The sequence below is a fragment of the Ambystoma mexicanum genome, chromosome 4p (assembly GCF_040938575.1).
Source record: "Ambystoma mexicanum isolate Mex_15411 chromosome 4p, UKY_AmexF1_1, whole genome shotgun sequence".
NCBI lineage: Eukaryota > Metazoa > Chordata > Amphibia > Caudata > Ambystomatidae > Ambystoma > Ambystoma mexicanum.
This window is the reverse complement of record NC_090927.1, coordinates 546,378,942-546,393,178: the sequence shown is the minus strand read 5'-3', so window position 1 is coordinate 546,393,178 and position 14,237 is coordinate 546,378,942. Positions and strand designations below refer to the sequence as shown.

Below are 14,237 nucleotides of genomic sequence, written 5' to 3'. Positions count from 1 at the left end.
CTGTGTACAGTATCTTGCAATGTGCCCTCATTCCCCACACTCATAACATTGGTTGTCGAGGCACCAGGACAGCCGGTTTCATCATGACATCAGGGTTCTCTCCTCCAGATCTAGCTTTTCAGACGGTCTACTTTGTTTCATCAGGGTATAGACGCTGGAGACCTTCCTTTCTACGGTCATATCACAGATGACGGTACAACTGTCCCAGCTCAGTTGCCCAGTGAAAAAGTCATGACTCTTTCCATGCCAGTTTTTCGATATGCTGAAGCTATGTTCCCTGCTTCGGCCAGGTTGGGCCAGTGGTGTTATTTTACCAACTGCTGTATTGAGGTCGGTAAGGCTTCTACAAACTTCTCCAGCACAATTCAGTCAGCCATTTCATCAGGTGTGGTGGTGGCTGTTTGGAGCCATCTGTCGGCAAGATCTTTCACCCTGTACATCAAGGTAATGGCCTAAAATGTCACCCTCGCAATTGCGACGGCCAAAATGCCCGACTTTTTCTTTTTTTAAACAACCCCTTTACACCACGAAGGGAGGGGGGATACAAGGGTGGAAAAACCTAACCGAGGGTGATACACACTTTTTGTCATTGCAGCAATAGGATGGAGAGGAAGCAGAGACAGTGGAGTATGTTGGGTCTGTTAACGAGAGCATGAGAGTACAAAAACAATAGACCACAGACCAAAAGGACCACAGGTCCAAGGCACTTTTGAAAGGGGAGAGTCTGCAATGTTGTAATTGTGGCCAGCCTGTTCCTGTAGAAAAATAAACCCACCTGTATCCAGAGACCTATGGAGTGATCATTACTGACCCAAAGTGTTAGAAGTGGGACAATGCCATGGAGAACCTGATAAAGACACTCACTGAGGGCTAGCAACAACTTCATCAGGCTTTCCAACTGCAAAACCAGTAAGCCCAAGCCAACTGGCAGGCGTTATAACAAGCCATACAGTTGCAGCAGGTACAGCGGTTAGAGGCCATGACCGTAAGAAGACAACCACAAGTGCCCAATACAGTTTTCTAGAAGTATACTGTGGGTAAAGACCCATCCCACTTTATCGTAAACTGTGAAACGTTGACACAGAACGCTCTATGGCCACCAGAGATACAGGGACAGTATATAACACCACTGATGACTGGAGAGATGCAGAGGACTACCAGGCCGCCAATCCCATGTTGACACCATCTATGTGGACATGAAAAGGGTGGTACTGGAGTGCTTAGGTCATGATGAGGAAACCTATCGAGTACGGTCCCGAGAAACATTGTTAAACCATGGGGAAACTCCCCTGACAACTGTTGTATGGATCTATGTGATCACTGCGAACACACACAATTGCGATGGCCGAAAATGCCGACTTTTTAATTTTTTAAAAAATTTAATTAAACCCCCTTTACACCACATAGATATGCATTGAGACACCCCCTGCAGTCCGCCCCCTACATTACTATAATATCCCATACCCCCCACATATATATCTGATTGGGTAAATTATTCATCTCATTCTTCCCAGCTGGTCTCCCTCCCCCTTATTGGATGTTAGCATCCCTCCCGACCAATCATAAGGCAGGCATTGTTTTCTACCTGTTTTATGCTGAAGCCCCACCCCCAATAGACTATCACCATGAGGATGCTGTCATGCTTGTTTGTGGCGTGTTTCTTCCCACTGAGGGACTCCTGGAAAATTTCCTCTCTGTAAGGTGTTTTACCGTGTGGGGGGAGGAGAAAGCTGCTTTGGCACAAGGGGTCGGACATGGGCTATTAGCTTCCTCTCCGAGGAGTGCTGTGCCTCGGCGGCCCTTGAGCCAACCCCGTAGAGACCCTTGTTTGTTCCCACCTCAGTGGGTCCGTCCCCCTGGGGGGCACGAGAACCTGTGGACGTCCTTGCATCTGCTATGCCCCACTGGGAATGCAAACAGCTGGCCAGGGACACGAGAATCCAACCCTGCCTCATCCTTACCAGGGATGGGAAGTGCCAGCGGGGACGTCTCGAAGCACACAATTCTCCTCATGCACTCCACACACCATTTCTTCCTCGCCACAAGTCAATTATCACTTGCCATTGGGCCAGCAGCGAGTGCAATTGCGAGCCCTGATCATAATGACATCAACTGGCAATAATGCTCTTACAATATCTCTATTTCCTACTACTCATCTGATAGTATCAAATCTTCCGCAACAGATGAGATTTACCTAGACCACCTGAATTTGAGATTTACCTAGACTACCCGAATTTGAGGACCATGTATTATCCTCTGTCTCAATAGATACTAAAAACGATGGCTGGAAAGCTTTAAGATAATAAAAACCACTGGTATTTCTCTGGGCATCTTCCATTCTTTCATGTTTAGTTAAATTACAGCATTTCAGAAGGGGGCAGGCTTATGCAAATCAGTCTTGGTATAACACCAATGACAACAGTTCCTCGCAGGCTGAACTCGAAGTCCTGCATGGGAATATGTCACCCCTGACATGTTCTGTACTTTAGGGGCCGCATCAATGAAGTGCTGCTTAATTGCATTGCCTTTGGGGTTTTGGTAAATACATTTGCGCTATTTTACTCGCAGTGTTATGTCACAATGGGCACACAAACACAAGAACATATACGCAACAATATATCAAATCTAAACATCACGTTTTTCTCTATCCAGAACATTATTATTTGTGTATCGACCTGGGTGGTTGTGCACAGTACATGGAAGCACGTCGTTAGCATGTATCATAATGAGAAATGGAGAACTGCAATTTAAAAATCTAGGGTCCTTTTCAGAAAATTGTAATTTAATTTAAAGATTGTATAAATCAGACTTACTTAACTCCCATTGAAAATGACAGCATGTTAATTTAGATTCAAACAATAAAAATAAGGTTTGTTTCTAGCCCTTTGCTCTTCCCAAGCAAGACATCCGATACAAATTTGCTTTCTGTTGTTTTGAAATTACAGGATAAATCGCAATGCAAATAATCGCTTTCAGAAGGCGTAAGCATGCATGGTCTATAACATATTATTTCTTGCAATTAGCAACTTTCTCTTGGCGGCACATGTGGGTTTACGCATAATTAAAGTGCTTTCGTGTGGGAAAACTGGAAGTTGACACATACATTATATTTCCAAAAGCAACACGTACTTTACTGTTAGATAGCAAAGTTGTCTAATTGCTGCCAACGCAGCACATCATTTTGGGCCAAACTGCTAATTATTTTCCTGCTAAATTGTGCAGGCTACCCGTTGCTGGGTGAGTTGTATTGTGGAAAAACTACTAACAAACCCAAAAGAGATATCCATGTCTACATGTGGTGAATATATATGTTTCGTTGATAAGTGTGCAGGCTTTCCTCCAGGAACAGAATAGCACTACACAGACATGTGTCTCAGTGCAAGTATGTGTGAACATCGCTGCCTTCCAAGAGTGTTCTGGAACCAACATTTATATACAAGACATACCTGCAGTTCTCATCAAAGCTGAAAAACATGATGCATTTATATTACGCTCATATCGGACTTAGAAGTCATGTCAGATACATCTCTGAGCCGGATTCACAAAGCGTTTTTCAGTGGGATTGTAAAATGCGTTTTTAAATCAGGCCTTCCTTGTACAACAGAACATGCACAATTGTGCTGCAGAATACAATCGATCACATATCATGTACCAGGTAAAAAGCCCAACGTTACCAGACAATAAGCTCACCTGAAAAATGTCCAATTTCTTACTTGGGGAACTGAAATCAAAATAGCTAAACCTGAATTTAAAACAAAACTACCACGAGGAAAGTTTTGAGATCAACACAGAACAATGATCTGATCATTACAAGGTTCAGGGGAATGAGACGTGGGAGGGAGATCTCTTGCAGTGTTAAGCCGCAATCACTGGAACAACCTGTCGACCTAAAAATAAAACACAACCTCGAGTGATTCAAAAGAAATCTGAACTGTCTCATCAACCGCAAACCCTAAACCAAAAGCCCTCCGTCGGCTATAGTGTGGTTTTGCCCTGGTAGCCATGAACTACAGCTGGCTCTAGCCATTTCTGTTCACCTCCAAACATCCCACTTTGGGCCTGAACAATGTTTTCTTATCACTAGCGATATAGTTTCACCATGTTTAGTAATAACTGCAAAGCACAACTAAACCCTTGTCACTAGTATGGCAAAGAACTAACAAAATGCCTGTTTTCCCCTTTGCGTAATCCCTCCTTTTCATAATCAGTGACACCATGGCCTGTTACCGATGCTGGTCTATGCATTCCTGGTAGTTTGGGGTGTTATGCAAAGACCCTCTTCATCTTGTGTTGCACTTTATAAAACTTGCATTCATTGTTCTTGGAGGCGCTTCTCCTGCGAGTTTGCACCTTTACAAAACACTGAAGTAAAATCAAATAAAAACAAACAACACATATGATCATGGTTGTGAACAGATTAATGGTTGCAGGCTATGTGTGAATCACGGAGATCAAGGATGTGCTTAATTATACATGTTGAAGCAATTATGTGTCATTTTTCCACAGAATGGTGAACCTAGCAGAAATAGCGGGCATGTTAAGACCCACAGCAGAATGAGAGGACGTTTCGCAATCAGGTGTTCTTTTTCCTTTTTCAGAAGGGTTTTAGAACCATATTTTCTGTTTACATTCTTTATTAGAATGAGGGAAACTAGCGAGTAGTCACAGGGGGAAGCAGGCACGTTCCCGTGATGGAAAACCTGAGTTGGTATCTCTTGCAAACAGTGGATTGATGTACTTGAATTGGGCGTTTGTGTTTTTCAAACATAGAGGAGGCAGCCTGGGCACCGGTCACTAAACAACTCGACAGGGATCAAGGATAGAGATAATCCAGTGAACGGTTTAAGATCACAGGTATCCCCCCATTATTAGATGAAAACAAATGGAAGATGAATCCATGTGACTGATGTGGCTAGAAGATATGAAAACGTGCTCCCCTGTACAACTACAAAATAAGATTGAAAACATGTTAATGGGTTAGAGAAGACCTTGGATCTCAATCGAATTATGTTTTTTGCCCTGAAGAAGACCTACAAGACATTTTTTAGAGATCGCAACGGATGGGCAAATCCCTTATGAAAAGGCTGAAATGCTCTGTGTCAACATTATATTGGGAATACATCCTGTGTTAGGAAGATGAGGGATATTGAACAACAAGAATTCCACAGTTAAGTAAGATGTATGTCATACCAAGCAATGATAGGATAGTTAGAGGCTACAGGGACTACTTGTATCTTGTATCTCACTGCAATGTTTGAAAAAGTAGGAAAAGATTGTGCTTGGAAATACTAGGACGCTCCCTAAGACCAATGTTTGTGAATTGGTTGAACATTTTAATGTATTTTGCTTATTTGCACAACATTTTTTGGCACATTAAACTAGCCCCATTTTGCACAATTGCACTGATTGCACTATAGAATGCGATATGTGTTACATGTCTGTTTTTAAGAAGGTTTTGGTGTTTTGTAATAAAAAGGAGTATTTATTTTACTCAGAAAAAGAGACGGTTTTCAACACGGTCTGGCTCAAAATAGTTGGAGTATAATAATGAGTATGTTACTTATTTGCCCATAAAGGCATTTATAGGGTACTTAGTAGCAAAACAGGAGCAGGGGGTAGCTTGTGGTTTCTTGTATTTGCTTTGTGTATTCTTCCCTGCTATATTACTAGCTCCCCGGCAACAGAAAATTGGGGATTGACCTGTTGCATACACTGTACTCGAGTTGGGCCAACGGTTCTCTGTTGCAGACGCGGTTTCCTCAAAGCAGGCTGGTTCCATTGGCTGTTCAACAATGTGAAGTGGATTTCGGCCCCGTTGGTTGGTCCATTGTACTTTGTTCAGCTCAATGACATAGAAGGGAGCTGGCTCGACCAGTGGTTTGAAGGTGCAACGCAGGGTCGATGGACCAGGCAGCAAAACATTGTATGGGGATGTACTGGTTTGGCTGGATGTTCAATTCTGGCGCGGCTGCTGAATGCTAGATGGAATGTTCACAGTGGCTACTGGTTAACTTAACAGCAGCCAGAAGTGGGACCTTTTGGTCAAAATGTTGCTGGTAAACTTTGCAAAAGATCCTCATGAACCAGTGTTCTCTTCTGCTCCACAACTTCATGTCCAAGTCTCTGTATCACCATCAAGCACACTGTCTTCTCGGAGTTTCTACTAATAATCAGAAGCCAGGTTCATTCCTTTTAACAGTAAGTGTCCCTTCTTTTCCTCCCTAGCAGATGTATATTACAAATTTCAATTGGAACCATGGCTGTCAAACATAATTGTTGGGTTGTTAGAAATGTAATTTCTAATTATTAACTCAGAAACCACATTCTCTATTGATTCAACGTTAATCTGCACATTATCAATAACAAAGTTTGTTCCATGTTAGGGGGGAACCAGACGGGCTTCACCAATTTTGGAAAAGCATGTCGGTCAGCTCAACTGATACCTTATGCTGTTGAACTCTTAGTAAAACAGTAAGCGACCATCCCTGAAAGTATCGGAAAAATTTACCACACCAATAAAAATAAGGAAAGGACAAACCTTACCAAATCATGAAGCCCTTATACATTTATAATTACGATATTGCTGGATAATTTATTTATTTATTTATTTTATTTCGATTTATTTTGTTCAGGGGGACCTGAAAAAAATGTTTATCGAAAGTTTCCAGCCTTCTTCACTTTCTTACAGAGGTTCCTTCTGCCTTCTGCTGCAACTTCTTGCCTCCCGTATGGAGGGAGCTGTCAAGCTTTGAAGACCCGTGAGGGCTAAGTCCGTCCCGGCTCTCCAGCTGTCGCTGTCGCCTGTGCATCGTTAGATTCCCCAATGGGATAGGGGAGCCGTTTCCCAACTGTTTAAAGGTTGCCTCAATTATATTTACCATAGCTATTGACCATCTGGTTGATTCCCCTGCTATCAGTCTATTCCATAGCTCATTTTCTTCAAACATCCATGGATTTTCGGCCAGTGGTAGTAGGCAGGTTGTTCTGTTGCGTTTGTTGTTTTCACAGTTAAGTATTAAGTGCTTTAGTGTTTCTTTCGTTGCTGGCTTTTTGCATAGGCGGCAGTTTTTCACGTTTGAAGCAGATCTGATAGTAAGTATTTCTTGGGTTGGTAATAGGTTTAGTCTCGCTTTCAGGAGCAGATTTCTTTTTCTTTTGTCCGGGAAACTTTTGCAGTACTTAATTGGAGATTTTACTTTGTTAAAGGTCGGCGGGAGATGACTAAGGAGTTTGTTGCGAGTTCCAGGGTTCGTACACAATATATCCTGATTAGTTTTTCCTTTGTTCTGTCAGGGTTTTATTTAGACTCTTTTTCTGAGCATGCTATTTCTTGCAATTTTGCTCTTCTTTTAGCCTTCCATCAAGGGCTACGCAGTTGGCTTTATCCATCTCCTCTTTGATAATAGAGAATGCTGGCAGGGGCTCCTCCTTGATAGATTTTCTGAAAAAGTTTATGGCTGCTTGGTCTACCATAGATTCAAGTGATACCAAACCCAGCTCCCTTCTGATTGCTGCCATTGCGGTTGATTTCGGGACTCCCAGAACTGACTTCCAAATTTGACCTTCTAGCTGTGTCCAGATGTTAGTTGGCATTGAGAGTGAAACTTCCATAACGTAAATTAGTGTGGGGATGACTTTCCCCTTGTAAAAGTTTGTTGCGGGAGTCAGGGAGAATTTGCCAAACTTTTTGTCGACCAGGCGCGTTTGCGATGTTAGCATTTTGGCTTTGTCCCATAGTGTACGCTGTATAGCTAAGGATGTATTAGAGCTGCCAGGTTGACTCCCAGGTATCTGATTGATTTCACTGTTTCCAATTTTTTGTTCTCCAGGAACCAGACTGGGTGCTTCGATTTTGTGTTTTGGGTTTTCTCAATAATCAAAACTTTCGTTTTGTTTTTGTTGATGACCAGGCGGTTTTTGGTGATGTATTGCGCCAGGTTATTAAGTTTCCGCTGTAGACCAATTATGGTGTGGTCAATCAAGATAATATCGACAGCGTATAGCAGTCTAGGTATGATTGTATCGCCTAGTTTTGGCGGAAAGCACTTGATTTCAGATTTGGAGTGTTGAAAGTCGCTTATGAACGAGATGAAGAGAGTTGTTGCTAGGGGGCAGCCCTGCTTTACCCCACGTGTGATCTTGATTTCTTCAGACAACGTTCCTTCTTGACTGAGTTTGACTCTCACTTTGTTGTCCACGTGGAGTGCTTTTATCGGCTCCAGAACTGGTTGGGGGCAATTCCAGCTTTGACGTTTGGCCCACAGTAGGTTTCGGTCTATTTTATCGAAGGCCTTAGATAAATCGATGAAGGCTAGATAGATCTTTGGAGCTCCTTCCTTTACCTTGGCAGTTACGATGTTGATAATCATTATGTTAACCGCTGTGGATCCATTTTTTTGGAAACCTGTTCGCAGTTTGTCTTTGAATAGGGCCTTTTTTCCCATGCTCTGAAGTTGTCCAACAGGAGAGATGCGTATAGTTTTCCGATGACATCTAGTAAGGCGATAGGCCTGTAGTTCGCCGGATCTTCGCGACATCCCTTTTTATAGACTGGAACTATTATGGCTTTTAGCCACGATTCCGGAATTTCCTTTGTGTATTCACATTCTTCAAAGATTTTGCTTAACACCTTTAACCACTCAGTAGGACATTTTTGAGTATTGCGTTAGTTAGACTGTCAGGGCCGGGGGCTCTTGAAGACTTCAACTTCATGATTTTCGATTCTGTGTCTTCTCGGTTTGTTATATTTACCCACTTTGTATTTGAGGTTCCTGGCCTGAGCGATGTAACTTTTTCGGCTTCTGCAAATTCCGAGGTTATGTAGGTTATCCATTGCTCTTCCATAACCGCGTTACACAAAGGCTTGGTTTCGGGGAGGGTCGACTTGTTCAGCAACGACCAAAATGCACTCGACTTTTTTGATGCCAGACTTTTCATCATCTCCTCGGCATCGAGCTGGTATTGGAGTGCTTTGTTTTGTTTTAGCCAGTTCGAGTATCTTTTTTACTCGTGCTGCCAAAGCTCCCAATCTGCGATAGAGTTTGATTTTTTTGCTCTCCTTTGCAGGCAGCGACTCAGTTTTCTTTGATTAATCACTTCTCTGTTAAAAGCGTGGCATGGTTGGGCGGATTGATGGGCTTTTCCCCGTGGTTTTTTGTAAAGCTCAAGGAAGGGGTTATAATCCAGTCTCTTTTAGGTTTTCGTTTTTGTTAGACCTCAATTTGTTGTCCCATGCGAGCATGAATTCCCTGATATCGTTTTCCGTGAGCCATAGTCGAGAGCTCTTATTGCAGGCTTTTGTTTCAAGGAGGTACGTCGGTTTTGATTTTTTCCAACCCTTCTACGAGCATGTGATCAAATTATGGTCACTGTTGCTGGTTTTTTTGACTCTGAACCCCGTTATGGAATCGATCAGACCAGACGAGATGCATATATGGTCGATTGTAGCGGTTGACTCTCCACGCTCCCATGTCGGAATGTTGGTTTGGTTTGGGAACAGGGTCGCAATGTTTTGGATGCCTCTTTCATCTATTAAATCTTGCCACGCTTTCCCTCGTTTCCTAGTATGATCTGAAATTAGGAAAGTTAAGTTATTATGCTCGCTACAACTGGCGTTAAGATCGCCACAGATGATGATGTCAATGTCGTTGAATGCCTCGTAGAGGTGGTCGATCGTGCTTCCCATGTTTGAGCAAAACATTTCCGTTGACGTGCGTTGGGGGTTCCAGTAGCAGTTAATAATAGCTAACTTTTTAGCGCTCTCTCCATCTTTTTTGTTGTTTTGACTGGACCGGAGGGTCAACGACACCAGCATTTCGTATGCTTTTTCCATTTCTTCGGTTCTTCGAGGCCTCGGCCTGTTTTAACCGCCGTCAATAGGCCTGCTGATGGTCTCCCCAGGAGACCTTTCACCGCTGGAGAAATTTGTACGGAGAAGTCGTCTAGGGTAGGTTTGGTCATCAGCCATGTCTCCTGGAGGCACAGTATATCAAAGCTGCCCAGGTTTACGTCACTCCGTTGGGTGAGATGTGCATACCCCGGGTATTCCATGAGCCCAGGCTATAGACCTCGTTTGTGGGCCATTCCTCTTTGTCCGTTGCACCATGGGTGTTTGAGAGGGGTGGCCCTAGTCGTTGCTATTTGTTATTTTTTGCGTTTAACATTGAGCGCAGCCAATTCCACGGACCTTGTGGTTTGCGTGCTGCTGCGTTTAGTTCTGTGCCTTTGTTCTCGTCTCGGTTCGCCGGTGAGTCCTCTGTAGAGCAGGAGTAAAGGCTGTTCCGTCTTTGACTGTGTTCTTTTGTTTGGTCATGTGGGTCCACGTCAGATTTCTTTCTTATGGATGGGGCTAGGTGGGTTACGTTGGTTTTCCTTTCTTGGTTCTTTAGTTCTGTTAGTAGGAGGCCCATCTGTTTCAGTTCTTTGTAGGAAAAAAGTAAACCAAAACGCCTACTGTCTGCTTCGATGTGAATGTACGCTTTCGGTCTTTCGTTACTGTGATATGGTTCAACTAATTTAAGGTCGGTCGTTGTTAAATGACTTAACCATTTAGATCTTTTCATTATCTGTAGTATCTTTGGGCGGTTTAGCGGCGCTCGATCCTTTTGTGCGTTCAATTGTTCAAGTTTGAATAGGCCAGACCATGTGTATCTTGAGTGGTCCTCCTCCCCTGGATCTGCCGCTTTCTTATTTCTTGATCTCTTTTCTGCCTTTCCGGGAGCGGCTCTTTGTTTGTGTACCAGGTGCTCCTCTTTAGCTGTTTTATTGGGCTCTCCCCAGGGTGAGTCTTCCATACTCCTGATCACAGAGAAGTTTTGTCTTTCCTTTGGCACATTTATAGGGTTTTATTTCTTCCTCACGGCTCATTTCCTGTCTGTTTCTCTCCTCCTCTTTGTCTGGTACTGTGAGTTCCGTTAATTTGAAGCCCATCTGCTCAATTTCTTTGAAAGCAAGGACGTCTATTTTATCCACTGCTTTGGGTTTCACATGTAGATATGCTTTAGCTAACTTTCCTTTGTGGTAGGGTTCAACTCGATGTATGTCTTCTGTTCTGATGTTCCTTAGAGATTTTGTGTTCTTCATGAGGTGAATTATCGTTGAGCGGTTTAGGATCAAGTAGTTTCTTCCCTCTTCTTGTTGCTCCAATTTAAACAAGCGTGTCTCTCTTTTTGTGTGATGGGTTTGGCAATCGGTCCTGCTTCTCCATTTCGTTTTTGGTTTTTTTTGTGCACTCCTTGGGTCCAGCCTTGTTTCTCTAGGCTTTTCCGTTATTGACTGTTCTTTGCGTTTTTCACTATTGCTTTCGCCTTGATGGATTACTTGTGGTTTTTTTTTAGGGCTCTCCCCTCTTTAATGGCGTTTCCGTTTGACTCCGTGAGGGACTGTCGACCTCTATGCAGCTTGAGGTGTTCAAGTGTTGGGACAGGTTAATTAATGCTTTGTCTAACATGAAGTCTTCTATCGTTCGTGGAGAAGTCATTATAATGTGGTCTTCTGCCTGAGTTTCCTTATGCAGTGCTGGCTGTTCTGTGGTATTATCGCTGGACCGGCTTTGTTCCTCTCCTAATCTTCCCGCTTCCGCGATTGTATTGAGACGTGCATTTGGTTGAAGTTTCTCCGTCCTTGGGTTTGGGCATGATGTGGAGTTATTTGTCGAAGGTTGCTCACAGACCGGCTGTGTCCTTGTTGTCCCGTCCTGAATCATTGCTTTGGCGACAGTGCGACCTTCCATATTAGCCAACTTTGTTTCCAAATCTTCAATTCTTTTGTTCCTTAGTTGGTTTGAACGGTTTTCCTGGTCTTCGATAGCCGTTATGTAGCTCTCCAAATGAGAGATCTTTGAGATCATGTTCGTCAGGATTGCTGTGTTATCTTTTATGTCTTCTTTTATCGCCTCGTATAATTAGCAGAACGGGGCTAGGACCACTGACATTGCCGACATGATTGTGATCATGTCAGGTTTATCATTCGTGGACGCCTTCTGTAGTCCTGCCGCAATGTCGCTCAAGCGACGGTTCTTAGGCGTGAGAGGAATGTTGTCCGACCTTTTTTGTGTGATCAGAGAGTCCTGGTTTATAAGTTCTACGGAGATGTTGTGATCTCGATCGACAAGTTTTGTACTCTTGGAAGGCCTTTGCTTGGTTACATCCGGGCAAAGTGGAAAGTCCTCGGCTTCTATAGCTGATACCGGCGATGTCTTTGGTAAGACTGTAGAAAGATGCGGTTTGGTCCATGCTTATCTGTTTTCTTTGTGACCTGTAGCCGAGTTTGTGGCTTTGTCGTTTGTGGGACTTTTCGGTGGAGAACTGTTGTTGTTGGCTTGTGCTACCACCGGTGATGTGTCCTGCATTGGGTGAGATGACGTATGTGCGCTCGATGGTTTAGGGTTGTTGTTTGCTTTACCCTCACTTACGTTAAAGCCAACGGGATTTCTGGCCAAAGGTGTTTTTGCGTCCAAATTGACTCTGTGATTTTCTGGTTGCTACCTTTGGATTGCTCGAGCACTATTTCCAACATTTCGGCGTCAGAGACTTCCAGTTCTGAGGTTAGCTTTCTTTTATATTGTTTTGTGAAGAAAGCCTTTAAAGAACATGATAGCAGAGGGATTGGTAAGTTGTATTTTGCCTTTCTCCTTCTTTTGATGACTTTGACCACCTCGTGTTCATTCGAGCTGGATTTAGATTTGTCCACCACGAGAGTCGGCCCTTTTTTTGCTGGTTTTTTTGGTATCCTTTCTTTGATGGTTTTTTTTGTATGTGTCTTCTTAGATGTTATCTTTGTAACTATTAGGACTGGTTTGGGCTGATTTTTCTCAGTATTTCTTGCAGGGTTTCCTCCGTTACTGGCTGGTTCTACGACGGAGATTTCTTCTGTCTCCTCAAGTAAAATTGCGCAGTTGGTAGGTGTTTTGGATTTCAAATCCTTATTTGTCATCGTGGTATGAGGCCGCGTTATGGGTGCGCGCGTCTCATGATGTGCGGGTGTCCTGGAGGCCTCTAAGTTTGTGGCCGGGACATAACATTGTGCAGATGTTGTTAGTCCCCTTCGGGGCTGGTCTATGCTCTGTACTTTCAAGACTGGATTTGGTAATTCCATCGTTTCTCCCTCCGGTATTACCTCTCCGGGTCTCTGTGGGCTAGACCGATTTCTTTTTGTCCCTTCGGTTTCACCTGCAGAGTTTGCACGGTGGGGAGATACCGGTGACTGTAACTTTCTTTCACTGATCTTTTCAAGATGTGTCCCCTGGTCCTCGGCGGCTATTTGGGCGTAGTTGTGGAGGGACAGTCTTCCCTCTTCAGTTGCTGGTCTATTTGTCCCCGCCCCGCCTGTGTTGTTCTGATTTACCTCGGGATGGTCCCGTCTTCCGACGGCTCCTATGCCCGGGTCACTCGCCTTAACGGCGGGGAGAGCTCCGCTCCTGGCTACCGGTCGGGAACCCCGCGACTCTTTTCCTGCAGGATATAGCCCATTGTGGCTCGGATCTAGTCCGCCTCCATCGGAAGTTTTGACAGGATGATCGGGCGCTCGTACCCTTTCCAGGTAGCTCTGGTTGAGCTGTTGCTGTGGGTTCCTCTGCCTGTCCCATGCTGGTTTCGATGCGGTTTTGAGCACTAGGATTCTGTGCCGTGTGCTGGTCTGTTGCTTCTGCTCCTATCTCCGCAGCTGCAATAGGTTCTATAGCAAATTTCACTGAGTGCGCTATTGGCGTGCTTAGAGTCCTTTCAGATTTCTTCATGGGGCGCACCTCGGGTTCCATGTGGGTCCTGCTCCTGGTCTGGAGCGGACTGCTGTTGACTGCACCCGAACTCTGCTCCCCGCTCTCCCGTCAATTAGGGTAGGTGTAGGTCTGGGGTCTACGGAAGGACTGCTATTTGTTGATTTTGCTAGCACTTACCAGCCAGTCCCGCCTAGTCCAGCCGCAAACAGCCAAAAACAGAAGTGCCCTTTACACCAGTGTGCTTCACGCCGCAAGGGTCGCGCTGTGCAGGTTTTATGGGTGACCTCGTGTAGGCGTGGCAAAGTATGGTCACGTGACTGCGGTCACGTGACAGATCTGCAATTCGGAATTAAAGATGTTCCACTCTCCTCAACTGCCGATGGGTGGGACCGCCAGTATTACGCGAATTGGAGCAGAAGCGTCAACGAGTCTCAAGCAGGTAAGAGGAGTGCTCACCAGCCGCACAGCCAAAAACAGCAGCGCCCTTTACACCAGCGGGCTTGCTGGATAATAACAATCA

General features: G+C 44.3%; 1 protein-coding gene across 2 annotated transcripts in view; it reads right to left on the bottom strand.

Annotated features, from left to right (window-relative positions):
* Positions 1–14,237, bottom strand: part of ARHGEF10 (Rho guanine nucleotide exchange factor 10) — a 1,326,864-nt gene that overhangs the window by 1,087,099 nt on the left and 225,528 nt on the right. The gene's annotated exons all lie outside the window — the stretch shown is intronic.